General features: G+C 38.5%; 1 protein-coding gene across 5 annotated transcripts in view; it reads left to right on the top strand.

Moving 5' to 3' along the window:
• GULP1 (GULP PTB domain containing engulfment adaptor 1) overlaps nt 1–13665 on the top strand; it is a 294504-nt gene that overhangs the window by 635 nt on the left and 280204 nt on the right. Inside the window, exon 1 of one of the 5 annotated variants that reach the window (XM_060107069.1) lies at nt 32–260. The exons of the other annotated variants lie outside the window; for them this stretch is intronic. The gene's annotated coding sequence lies outside the window, so the exon portion shown is untranslated. Of the gene's footprint in view, nt 1–31; nt 261–13665 lie in introns of those variants that run through there. 5 annotated transcript variants of the gene reach the window in all.

Raw genomic sequence — 13665 nt, 5'->3', positions numbered from 1 at the left:
CTTTTAAACTGACGTCCTGAGAGGCGGCGGGCGGTGGTCAGCCCGGCCGTGTGCCGGGGAAGGAGGGCGCGGGGCTGCTCGCCGCCACTACGGCCGCTGGGCAGGTTGCAAAAATTAAGACCCTGAAAGGCTCAGGAAGTCGTCCAGCAAGGAAGGAGGCTGAGACCTGTTGACTACTGCCGCGGCAGTGCCGCAGGGATGACGAGGAGCCTCCCGAGGTCGGGGGCGCGTTGGTCTCCGGACTCCTGGAGCCCTTTGTGGTAACTTTGGTCCGGGGGGGCCGGGGCCAGTGGGGCGCGGGTGGGTCAGGACGGCTGAGGGTGTGCGGACCAGACGGGACTGAGCAGGCAAGTCATCTCCGGGTCACAGCGAGGCTACCCAGGAGAGAAACTTCTTCCAGCGTCACCTCCCTTTTGTTGGCTCCGGGAGAGAGTGTGGGCATGGGGGGCGGGGAGGCGCGAAGCTCCGAGGCCCGGCCGTGGATTCTTTAAAACCCAGGGTTGGGAGGGCCCAAACTCACGGGCGGCGCCCACATGGTTACCCTGTGGCTGGGTGGGTCGAGTAGTTCCTTCAGGCGGGCGCTACCTTAGAGAGGCGCACGGCGCTGCGGGGTGCTGAGACCCCGGGCTCTCGGTCCCGCCGCCGAGCTCGCTCGCCCGGGTCCACCACCCCGGGGGGCTGATTCACTGCACGGATCAGAGCCCAGCGCGACTGGTTCTTCCCTGTGGCTCCTGGGGCCGCCGCTCAGAGCTCCCTGTGTGCGGGAGGGAACTCGGGGCAGGCTGGTTTTCTTGGAATGTGTTTACGATGTTGAATGGAACTTGAACAGGAAGCTGGGCGCTGCAGTTGGAACTAGCTTGCCAGGGTAGAGTAAGGAAGACGTAGCTGGTGTTGGGCTTGGCGTGCGCACTTAGTACCTTGGGCAAACCCCGAATAAGTGCGGGTGTCGGTCAGGGTATCCCTTCCAGGGCGCTAGCAGTTTTCCCGACTGAGCTCGCCTTATTTCCACCGGCAATCAGACATTTACATGCACTATTTCAGTCTGCAAGTTTGACAAAGTATAATGCAATTAGGAAGAATTTAATGTTTATTTTGGGACCTGCTTTTTTTTTTTTTTAATCTTGCATCAGCACTTGAGAATAAAAGTTTTTGGAGTGTTCGAGTCGTGACTCCCCTTGTTAATGTCTAGGACTACAAGGAGACCCGGACACTGATGATTTTGTGTCTTTGATGCCAAGTGGGTGATAAGGTGGTAAAGGAGGGCAGTAATGAGACAGAGTGAATGTGAGGAGGTAGGAAACTCTGAAAGGAGTTGGGCATTTTTCATATTTGCAAATCGCCCCTTTTTCTGCCAGTCTTTCCCTCCTTCCCCCACATAAGCAAGTAACCTTGCTAGAAAACCCACCAATTGGGAGAGTGCAGTTGCTGGCGACTACAAGCCTTGCTGGAAACAGCAGACAGACTAAGGTACTGCCCCATTGCAGAATTAAAAGGTCTCCTTGAGCTGTCCAGGACTGTTTTCCAAGTTTTTACCACTGACAAGGAAAGAAGAGAGGAACCTGGCCGGCAGCCAAACTAGACTGAGCTCAGTAGCCAGGCATGAAAGGGACTGGGGAAGTTGCTGGGGATAATTGGAAAGGAGCTGTTGGTTGTACTTGGGTTTAAACAAGGGGTTTCTTTTGCAGTGAGAATTTTTAGGTGACTAAGATCAGTATTCTTGGCAAAAAAATAAGCTAAGCATAGAGTGCAGTGGGATGTGACAGAGGAGAGTGAAAGAAGCGGTCTAGGAGGGATGTCTGACCCTTCCCCATCAGTGTTGCAGTGGAATAACTGGGGGCCTGGTGCTTTTTGTGCGATCATACTTTGCAAATACCCACACTTTGTTGCTATTTGTCTCCTCAACTTGGACTAGGCTTGCTGCAACTTCAAGCCCTTGACCTTGACCTTCTTTGTTTTCACAGCCAGTAAGAACTGAAGACTTGGGTTTTGAGCAGGTGATTTTCCACCTAAATCGAATAATTCAATTAGGTATTCTCAAATGGCACAAAACTGGGTCATGAAATTAAAGTGGAAAATGTGTCCAAATGTCTTCCTTGTGTTTGTCAAGTGATCCTGATAATAGAACTTGCTCTTTCACCTGAAGGAGTAGAAGTTGGTGTGATCTCAGTATTTCACACATTGGCCCAATACGTTAAGGCCCTGCTGCTTCCAAGTTCTGGACTAGCCAGGAACTGAGAGTCTCATCTGCAATTAGGACCCTTCTTTTATGTGTTAAAATTGTTCATGTTTCCTCTATTTTTTTTTTTTTTCAGGAAGGTTGGTCTACTGTTGTGGGTTTGGGGGTTGAATAGTAAAAAACGCTAATATGGTATTTCCTCTGGATTGATGAGTTTGGGATTGTGAATATCAGCCTATTCTCTGAGATTGACTTTATGAATCACCCTTGGCAATGTGTTTTCCCTGTCTATGATTTCAGTTTTTCCACTTGCAAAATAAAGAAATTTCCTTTGCATAATTACAAGCTTACAGTGAGCTTTAAAGAGATGAAATTATGTTAATAGGTTTTCAGATATAAAGGTCATAGGGCTTCTGTCTCGGTTGATTCAATTGAGATTTGTAGGGGTAAATTGGAATATTTATACCTAAAATACACATGTAATAGTGACATACCTATTTAGTTTATAAAAATTACTACTGTGCATTTTAATCATAGCTTTAGTTTAATCATAAATTTTACTTTTTTGAAAATATTGGGTGAGATTTTCTTATGACTAAAGCTGAGTCATTCTCTCAAACAGAAAAGAACAATCAGCAAATTCATTGACTTTTTAATTTTGGTTTATATTTATACTCAAGGACAAGTTATTTTTTTAAGACCAGCTCAGTTTTCCCTTTATGAGAAGTTACCAAATATATTTGCAGAATTTGGCTCCCTTCTCGGAAATAACACTTGAGAGACTGAAATACATTTATGATGTACAAACAAACTTTCTTTTCCCAATGGCCACAACAGTTTCCTTAAAAGTTTAGAGGGTAGATTTAGGAGCCATTCATTAATTGATTCAACCAATATTTGTTGCATACTTTTTTATGTCTGAGGAAACATCAAGCTTGGATTTAAATCCCAGCCCTGAACTTTTCAGCACTGTGATTTGTGCAGGTTATTTTACTTCTTAAATGTTTTACCAACATATAATTTATTATCTATATTGCTATCCGTAATGTATGAACTTTTTAACTATCGATACATGCATGATAATTGTGAAATATTTAATTTTTAGTTTGACATATCAATTAGTAAAATAAACTACCTATTTTTATAGTTCAATGTACTGTATCATACTCTTGGATGTGTAACTTAACTATTTTTCAGGTGAAGAGGTTAGTGTATTAGAGAAAGAATACAGAATAAATATGGATAAATTAAAGGATAAGATCTTTTGGTAAGATACTTAATCATAACTTTTATTTTTAGACTTTACCTTATCATTAATAGTGAATCTATAAAAAGTGGGAGTATAAGGAAGATTGCAGTTGAGTTTATGGTCATCTTAACACGACAGGCACTTTCTTTGAATAATCAAAGAACGAGTGAATGTTCAAGGATGTAATAGGGTAATTTTAATATAAAATAACCAGTTTTGCTTTTGATTTTAAACTTAACATTTTTAAAATCTTACTCTCCTTGCTGAATATTAGATAATTTAAATTTAAATTTTACTTAGCAGAGTACTTTGTGGTTCATTCTGAAAAACTGTGATTTGTTTTGTAAAACCTCTAAAGAACAAAAAAAGTTATTTTATTCGGTTATAATAATGGATTCAAAAGTAGCTACAGGACCCAACTGCATGACTGCCATAAGCCCTGGTCCCTAAACGTGTTAGAGGCCGGTGGATCTAATAGTGTTTGTCTTAATGCATTTAGAGATCAGGAAAGTTAAACTTGTTCCTATGGGAGCTTAAATATATTCAAATTGAAGAGGAAAAATAGTATAAACTTTGAGCAGAGAAATTGCTTTGCTTCCAGGGAGGATATGAAATTGAAATCAGCCCTTTATTTTTAAAGACAATCGCTAAAAGTCACTGTTGCAGAGTTAGGCTTAGAAAACAGTTCTTATAGTCTTTTTAGGCTCTTATTTGCTAGTTTTGTATTTGTTTTATGCTAAGAAAATGTTTTCAGCCACTCTAATGATACTTATAGTGCATGATTATTTTTCATCAGAAAACAGTTAATTGACTCAAATACTGAGCAGGAGAATAAGAACAAATTTTCTGTTTACCACTGAAATGGTATAATTATAGTAAATTTGGAATTAGTTTCATCATTCAATATTGTATTCTTAAGGATAGTTTGGGAAAGACTGCTTTAATTTGCTCACATAATATGAATAAGTGAGATAATTTATGTAACAATTGTGATTGCAAAGATTAATATGACTTTTTTTTTTTGAACATGTTGGGTCTTCGTTGCTGTGCGCGGGCTTTCTCTAGTTTCAGCAAGCGGGGGCTACTCTTCGTTGCGGTGCATGAGCTTCTCATTGCAGTGGCTTCTCGTTGCAGAGCACAGGCTCTAGGCGCGCAGCCTTCAGTAGTTGTGGCACGAGGGCTCAGTAGTTGTGGCTCACGGGCTCTAGAGCGCAGGCTCAGTAGTTGTGGCGCATGGGCTTAGTTGCTCCGTGGCATGTGGGATCTTCCTGGACCAGGGATCGAACCCATGTCCCCTGCATTGGCAGGTGGATTCTTAACCACTGCGCCACCAGGGAAGTCCCAAAATGACTTTTTAAAAGAGTTTTAAATAACACTGTATATATTTTTCAGGGTGCACCTACTAGACAATATCTAGATAGTAATAGCCATCTTTATTTCATGTTTGTTTCTTGCTATTAGCATTATATAAATATGCCTACATATAATCTTCATCACATGCCTTCTGAAGAGGAGATTCAGAATATATGTTAGAAATTTCCAAGCCTTGGATAAATAATCCCTCTCCCATATATATGTTTATATGTATATGTCTATATATGTACAGAGAATTATGACATATGTATTCTTTGATGTTTCTCTATTTGTGCTAGGTATATTTTTCGTAAGAAAAAGCAACTTCAATTAATTGATATTTCTGAGCTAATTTTAACCATTAGTTTAAAATCTTTTCCAAATAACTCTTGCTAGAGATTCTTGACTTTTTTTTTTTTCAAATTTTAAAGGAGTTTTCATGCTTTTATTTATACCTGTAAAGGATGAGAAAAATAATGGAAAAGATCTGGTTTCATCATTCTTGGTTAATGGCTCTGATGGTGACATGATCATGGAAGCCTTTTCTACTTTTCTTAAGTAGAACACAGGCAAATGTGCAGTTAACTACTGTCAGAAGGTAAATTCACTGCTTGGAAGGTGGCTACTACTGCTAAGTTTATAAGGTTCTGTGAAGTGAGAATTGTGTGTAAATGTAGTGTTTTCCTGGTGTTGTATAGCTTTTTCTTATGATTATCAGATGTTACAGTTGCTCTGTTCCCTGATGCTTCAACCACAAGTCCTCCAAGAATTTCAGGGAACATAAACTTTGACAGAGCTGTTAACCAGGAGCAGATTGAATGATTTGGGCTCAGTCTTTAATCCCCTCTCTTGTAGAAGTGATGATAGCCATTCAAATGAGCAAAACACAGCTAGTTGAGAGGATTGGTAGAAGGAAATACAGAGCACAAGTAACCTACTAAAGGAATCATTAAGGGTTGGATGTATACTCTTTTAAAACAGTTATGTAATATTTCATCAAATGATAACTAAGCTCTACTTCTCACTTAGTTTGTAATAGTGATTTTAGACAGCATTTTGGCTGAAAAGCAAACAGAACCATCTGTGCTGTGGCAGAAATCTCCAGTTTGGAGTAATTCACAGTTGATATAAGAGAATGAACTTGATTTTAGCTTTTTGATTTCTCTTATAGCTGTTTACAACCATCAAGAGTGCCAGTAAAATTTTAACAGCAAATAGGTTAATTTACCCAGATTTCCACTTGGGTGAGTTAAAACATAGCTTGGTAAGTACTGATAGGAGTTTTACTTAAGAAGACAGAGTACTTTGTAAAGTGTTTTTAAAGGTCAACGTGCATGTTATTCTCATAATCTATTTAATTTTTGTCTGCCTTTGAAGAACTCCATAAAAAATATGGAACTTTGGCTGATGGTAAAACTTTCCTACTACCTCCTTGAGGATGTGCACTATTATAATCGTAAAAATGTACTTAAATATCGATTGTTGCTGGTAGTACACATAAATATAGAGAAATTGGCTTATTGTAAAGAACAATTGTATAACTGAGTTAATTCCAAAGCAATTTATCTCTATGCTGCCTATAGTAATAGAGTATAATTAGTAAGAAGCTACTTATGCAGTGTAGTTTAGCAAAATACAGTTTGAGAGAATTGTTAAAGAGAAATATTTGAGTCAATGAATTGTATTTGAAATTATCTAAATGCCATCTGAAATGGCAAAATTCTATTGAAATTTCAGATCTATAAAGTAACAATGCTTTATAATAAGAATAGGCATTGTTTTGAAATTTTGTGAATTATTATTTCTGTTTTATATCATTGTGACTCTGGATGTCTAGGAGAAAAGCCTTTAAAATTCTTTATGGCAAACAAGTAAGATTTATTATATTGCCAACATTGTCTTTAATTCTTTTTAAAGGAAGAACTGCTACTAAATTTATAACATGAATTTATCATAGGCTTAATTGCTTAAATTAGGTAGACTAGGAAATTTATGACTAATTTGGAAAAATGAAATTTCCTAGAGTAGTGCAGATGAGGCTTTAAAAAACAATGTTATAATAAATCTTTCTTTGGGACTTTCTTATTCGATGAGATATACAGACTTTCTCTTAAGTCTTCATAAAAATTTGCAATCTTCCCCCACCGCCCTTCTCATTCTGCAAAATGTATTTTTGCAAAATTTTTTTTTTGGCAGTGACAGAGACCTATCTCCAATTAACTTAAATAGACTTAAATAGAACTTATTTCCGTATAATTCTGTGCTACAGTGGAGAGAATATTGAAGGAGTAGGGGAAGAAGTTATTCATCAGCACGAGGGGAAGCAGTGTCTAGAAAGAAAGTGTGGAGGTGATTCCTAGGCAAAGGATGAAGATGAGTTAGCAAGCAATGGAGAGCAGTCTGAGACAGTGAGTGGTAAAGGCAAAGAGGCATGGAACCCTGTGAATGGTTTAACAGAGCAAACTGAATTTCGGAACTTTGGAGATGTTTCTCCTTTCTGTCTTCATGTTGATGACCATAATCATTAGTAATTGCATATGGGAGTTTAAGAACTTTAACTGGATTATTTTTAAAAACTGCTATCTTCTTTTTATTTCTTTTTAAAATTTCTCCAGGTCTAACTAACATGTAATTGGAGTCACAAGGAGTTGAGTGTGCACTCCATTTCACACTCGTGGTGGTGGTGGGGGGTGTCCATGAACTTGGATATAAAACAATAACATTATTACTCTTGAACACCTCACTTAAATTTAGTATGTTTTTCAGTTTTGAAGGCAGGGAAACACACAAACGATCTTAAGTACCCATAACTTTCTAGAAGTTGCACATATTTATTGTCATGTCTCATTACTCTGCACATATTTTGGAATATTTTTATGTTTAACACCAGTTTAAAATTACAATAATAATTACACTTGCTTCTAGGTATTATTTTTTATATGTGGATATATCTATAGGCATGTAGCTATATCTTAATTTTTTTTTTTTTTTTTTTTTTTTTCGGTACACGGGCCTCTCCCTGTTGTGGCCTCTCCCGCTGCGGAGCACAGGCTCCGGACGCACAGGCTCAGCGGCCATGGCTCCTAGGCCCAGCCGCTCCGCGGCATGTGGGATCTTCCCGGACCGGGCACGAACCCGTGTCCCCTGCATCGGCAGGCGGACTCTCAACCACTGCGCCACCAGGGAAGCCCAAGAAGCATTTAATTTTATTTCAGAATCTGTATATTAAAAAAATAGACTTAACTTTTTCACATTATAGCATTAACTATTTTTGGAAGGGTTTGGCTGGGAATTTTGTCTTGTCGTACTGGTTTATTTTTCATATATAAGTGTTTTGTCTCCTCAGCTTCACTTTAAGCTGCAGGGGAGAGTAGATATGTTTTGCAAGAGAGAATAGATGTGTTAAACAGGTTTTTGTGTCTCCTGTTTAGTAACAAATAACCATGACACTATTAACAATTTCCTGTGAATACTAAGGAAAAAATAAATAATTTATGTACATATGGAAACTTGATTTTTTTTCTATGCATCACTGAGTTACTTAAGATTATATATTTGGTTATATGATGTGTTATTGGTCATGATCATTATAGATGAAACATTTAATGTGTGCCAAGAATTTTGGAAAATAAGAATACAGAATGCATAAAAGTATAGCAAATTATGGTGTTATGAAGGGATATATAATTAAAACATAGATGATGTAATTTATTGCCTTATATTTCCTTTCTTCTTTTTGCCTGGTTTGACAATTCTGTGAAGATACCACCTCCATTTTAAAATTAGTTTCCTGTTTTACTGATACATGATCTAATTGAAACTGATGACTCAATTTTATTTTTGAAATATATGACAAAAGCAGTTTCTTTAAAGTTATTAATTTGAGATAATACTATATAGAGCTTCACATTCATAAGTCAGTCCAATTTTAGTAGGTCTGGACCACCTTAACATTCCAAGGATGGGTACAAGGTAATAATTTTGTACTTGAAAATTGACGATAGCTTAAGATCACAATGAGTGACAATTATCTTTCAGTTTGTTTCTTGTTTTTGGCCCCACTTTGTGTCTTCTCTCATGGCAAGCATCAACCATCATTGGCATTTAATTGCATCCCTTCCCTGTTGGATCTCCATGTTCCCTCCAAATGACACGGAATAGCTTAAGCCAGGTGTGATTTTCCACCTGAAGTGAATTCTCCTCTCCATTTCATGCACATCGATTCATAAGAAGCGTATTTTCACTTCTAAGAGTCACATCACAGTCCTTGTTATTGGTTGCTTATTCAAATAATTTCCTTATTCCTCTTTGCTCATAGAACTGTTGTGTTATTCAGATGTTCACTACTCCCCACATAACTCAGGGTGATCTCTGCTGGCCTCGGCCTGCAGCAGCTTGAAGCAGGGTTTCGGTTCCCGGCCAGAGATTGAGGCCTGGCTGTGGCAGTGAGAACGCTGAATCCCAGCCACTAGACCACTGGTCGGTGACAAGGCCCTGGCCCTTCGGCTTTGCAGAAAAGAATTCCCACAGAGACACAAAGTAGGGAAACAAGTAAAGTGTTTTTTAGGAGGAAAAAGAGTACAGTATGTGTGGATAGACACACGGGTGGACTCAGAGAGTGTCGCCCTTGTGGTAGTTTAAGTCACTTATATGTGGCATTCCTTCTGGATTTCCTTTGGCCAGTCATTTTGATTTGCCTGGTTCTGAGTCCGTGTTTGGTACACCTCAGGATCCTCCCATGTGTGCACATGTATCTCTTAGCCAAGATGGATTCCAGCAAAGAGGCCTGTGGGTAGCTTGACATCACTCCTCTTTTGACCTCCAAGGAGCTTTTTAATTGGGAAGGTCTCCTTGACTTAGAGAATGAGGAATATGTGGTCTTTTATCTTTTATCTGGGCAGGGCTCAGCCTCTCCTATCTTCATCTTGGAGTATCTGTCTACAGGGGACTAACTCCAGCTGCTTGGCCTGGGGCCGACGTATCTCCTGCCTCAAGGGGAAGACAGTTCATTTCTAATAAAAGTGAACTTTGGATTAGGCTGAGCTAGTAGTCACTGTGTTTCTATTCCCCTTGTCAGTGATTGGTTATGGAGGGGGCACTTGTTCCTTGTCCCAGTCAGAGTCAATTATATGAAATAACAGAACTGGAGGGAGGTGGGGTAGAAAAATTTTCTTTACACTTGGGAAGGGGACATTGGTGAGAAGGCATACATATGTCAGCTCTTGATATTTGTCCTGTCTGGAATAGATGCTTGAAATTGCAGTAGGGGGTCATCTTTTGTCCATGAGGATATCTAGCTCGAGGGCAAAACAAATGCATCAATGATGAAAGAAAAAAATGTAAAGAGCCTGGACGCTTGATGGCATTGTTGGGTCCCTGAATCAACCTACCATATTTCTGGATTTACTGTTGTGTAAGAGAATGAATTTATTTATTTTTCAAACCAGTTTGAACTTGACCTTTCAGTTACTTAAATGAGAAAGTATCTTAATTAGAACAGTTATTAAGTGGTATCTTAATTTGAAATAAACGTTTTAGAAATAACAATTTAGATAATTAAAGAAAATTTATAGACCACTTGGGTTTTGTGCTTTGGATATGATTAGTGCTATTACTCTATATAAATATTTCATTACTCAATTCACCAAATTTTATTATGTTTTTAATACAGTGATTGTATTAATCATCTTAGCTAAAGTTACTTGGGGGTGAATATATTCTACATATATCTCAGAATACATTATTCAATAAAAATAAAATAACTTGAAATACAAATTCAAAATCTAATCCATAAAATCACATCACTGTTTATTTGGTTGTTTGGTGTCTTTATTGTACTGGGAACATTAAATGTACCTTAGGAAACACTGAAGTACTCTCATTGCCTTGTCTGAGTAGTTTCAAGCTTGGAGTCATGATAAAGCTAATGTAATTATTTAAATATAAATGATAAAGCTGATGGGAGTAAAATTGGGAAAATTTTGTAGCGCAGATCCATTCACAGAAGTAAAAAACAATGCAGACGTATAATAATCTTTTAAGTCAGAACTAGTGTTATAAAGCTCTAGTTCACTGGAACCATAGCAGTTTATTTTCTGCCACCATGTTCATGGGGGTTCTTGCCACCATGTTGAGTTCTGGCTTTTTTTGCTGATTTACCATTATGCACATTGTTTTTTGCTGTATCAAAGTAAGGAGGTATATCTGAGTCTTTGTCCTCTTGCTCTAAAGGTTGTAGGAATTACCCAAAGCTGAGAATTGCCAAAAGCAGGACTGGAATAGTGAGCTGGCCAAAAAGTTCGACCGAACGAACTTTTTGGCCAATCTAATACATTCTAGAGTATTAATGCTGAAATGGTTTAACCAGTGGTTTAAACAGGAGGTGGAGGCAAGCAAACCCAGGAATAATCTAACAGGCTCAGAATAGGCAAGTGTCACAGTGGGCAGGTTTGTTGGCAATGAGGGGGTGTGAAAGACAGAAAGCTAAAGATTGTGTAGACTGTGGAGGTGAAGAAGAACAGTGGTGAAACTAGAGGGAGAAACATTACAGATTGTGAAAAGCTGCAGTGGCAAATGGTTCGTTGGTCAAGAAAGAACAAGGCTGTTGTATTAGAGCTGTATCAGTGTGGATGTTGAAAGTATGGAGACTGGGTTGAAGAGGGAAATGGACAGCCAGTAATTTGAATACCTTAGGAAAATGAGAGACCTTAGAAGAAGTTACTGAAGGAGAGATCCAAAGTTAACAAGACCTCCTACATTACCGTGATTGAGATGTGCATATTTGTTTTTTGCATAAAAATGCTGTAAACATACTTGAGATGCTTCCTGTATGAGATCATGACCTTCTTTCAAAGTTAGGCAAGGGAACTAGAGAATACAAAGTGCTGGAATTCTTAGAGGATTATTGTTCTTTTAGAAGCTGTTGTTCAGGGATTGTTCTGGGGTATCCCTTTGCCCAGAATCAAAGTGCCCTCTGGTGACCTTTTCCTCTTTAAAAGGGAGTCACATTCTTGTGGGTTTTTGAATGTGAATAAATGCCTCTTAGTATGGAAACTATTATAAAGGGACTCTGCTTCTCCACTTTGGAAATTTTAGTAGAAAATATAAATTGGCTCACAGCAGATATAAAACAAGGAAGAGGATAAATATCCAGATAATTCAAATTCCAACTCTCACTAGTGCTAAAATAAGAAAATAAAGTGAAAATTGTCGTGCCCTTCCCCCACCCCGATCATTGTCTCTCTTTATTAGGATCTTCATGGCACATGAGCTCTTTTCTTTATCTGTTGTCTTCTACCTGTGGTCCAAACCAAAAATGATTTTTTGAAAGAGAAATAACAAGAATATGACAGGGTTTAGGACACAGTACATCAAAATATGGTACCTTGACATATTGAATATTTCAACCTGAGGGAATTTGAGAAATGGCATGTGAAGGAAGGACTTTCTGACCTTCTCCTGAAGCAGGTCACCAAATCCTCATGTGAGAGGTGCCCTCTCTATCCTAAAAGGAAAGGAACATCCTTAGCTCTGAAAACAAAGGGACACAGAGGAATCTGAATGATCTTGCTAAATTTCCTCTAGTTTACTATACTTAGCTCATACTCTTGGTCCTGTCATACCTTTCCAAGACTTGTAACCCTTCTTCAAACCTAGCGTAAAAAAACATTCAGGTTTAATCATTTCTTTGGGTGTCTTCATTTCCTTATGGAGGGTGCTGTGTCACGCAAAACTTATATTAAATACATTTATATTTCATTCTCTTGTTAATCTGTCTTTTGTTACAGGAAGTCTTAGTCGAGAGTCTGGGAGGGTAGAGGAAAATCTACCCTTTTCCTCCTCTACAAATAGCATTTACATAGTGCTCACTATGTCCTGAGCATTGTGCTAAATGTTTTTTTTTTTTTATGATTTGTGAATGATTAAGAAACTTGTTTAAGGTTCCAGGGCTGGCAAACAGTAGACTAGGGCAGATAGTAGGGTGGGAAGTAGTGCATCTTAACCGCCATCCTAGTTGAGGAAGTGTGCAGTGGAGCGGCGAGAGTCCCCTGAAGGATCGGGGCAGCTTCGGTGGCTCTCTATACTGGTGAGAGTGCGATACCTTTGAATAACCTGATCGCCTAGACTCCTGGCTGATGCTTGGCTCCCCCTTTTTTTGCAGCACCATGAGCTGCTCATCTCCCACTTTTAGAAGTGACAACTTGGAACTCCCATATGACAAGATATTTGTTCATTTTACCCTACTTAGTTAGATAAAGTATAAAAATTAACTCATTGACTAAATTGTGTCTGTATATTGCTTTGGCTCATGCTTGATTTGATTTGTCAAGAAGGTTAGAATGCTGGAGTGAGAAAATCTGAGAAAAATCTTGAGTGAGAAAATGCTTGAGTGAGAAAAATCTGAGTGAGAAAACCTTCTTAATCCCATTTTTTCCCTGGTTTTGTCAAAGCGATAAGGTTTGTATAAATAAAGCCTAAGATGTAAAATAACTAATATTAATAGTTTTTAATAGCAAGTCATGTACTTTTCATTGATATTTCCTTCATTGAGAAGATGGACTAGATAACCTCAAAAAACATTTCAGCCCTTAGAGCAGTCTAAGTTTTAGTTTTAAATAGTTGTTTTTAAACTAAAACAAGTATCTTAATCAAAATATTGTATTCAGGGTTGTCTGATTTTAGTATCTGATTTCATCATTTTGTCTTTTTTTGGTTAGTTAAACTGTTAGACATTCGATCTCTTGAGGTATTTATAGTTTGGGTATTATAAGAAAGTTCTCTTGAACCCTTTGAGCCATAGACAGGGGCTATGACATAGTCTACAAGTTAGGGAAGACTCAGCAGTAGAAAGAAATGAGAGTGGAGAGTGTTTCAAGCAGGTAGGAAA

The sequence above is a fragment of the Mesoplodon densirostris genome, chromosome 8, assembly GCF_025265405.1.
Source record: "Mesoplodon densirostris isolate mMesDen1 chromosome 8, mMesDen1 primary haplotype, whole genome shotgun sequence".
NCBI lineage: Eukaryota > Metazoa > Chordata > Mammalia > Artiodactyla > Ziphiidae > Mesoplodon > Mesoplodon densirostris.
The sequence above is the reverse complement of the archived record's forward strand: the minus strand, read 5'-3'. Positions and strand labels throughout refer to the sequence as shown.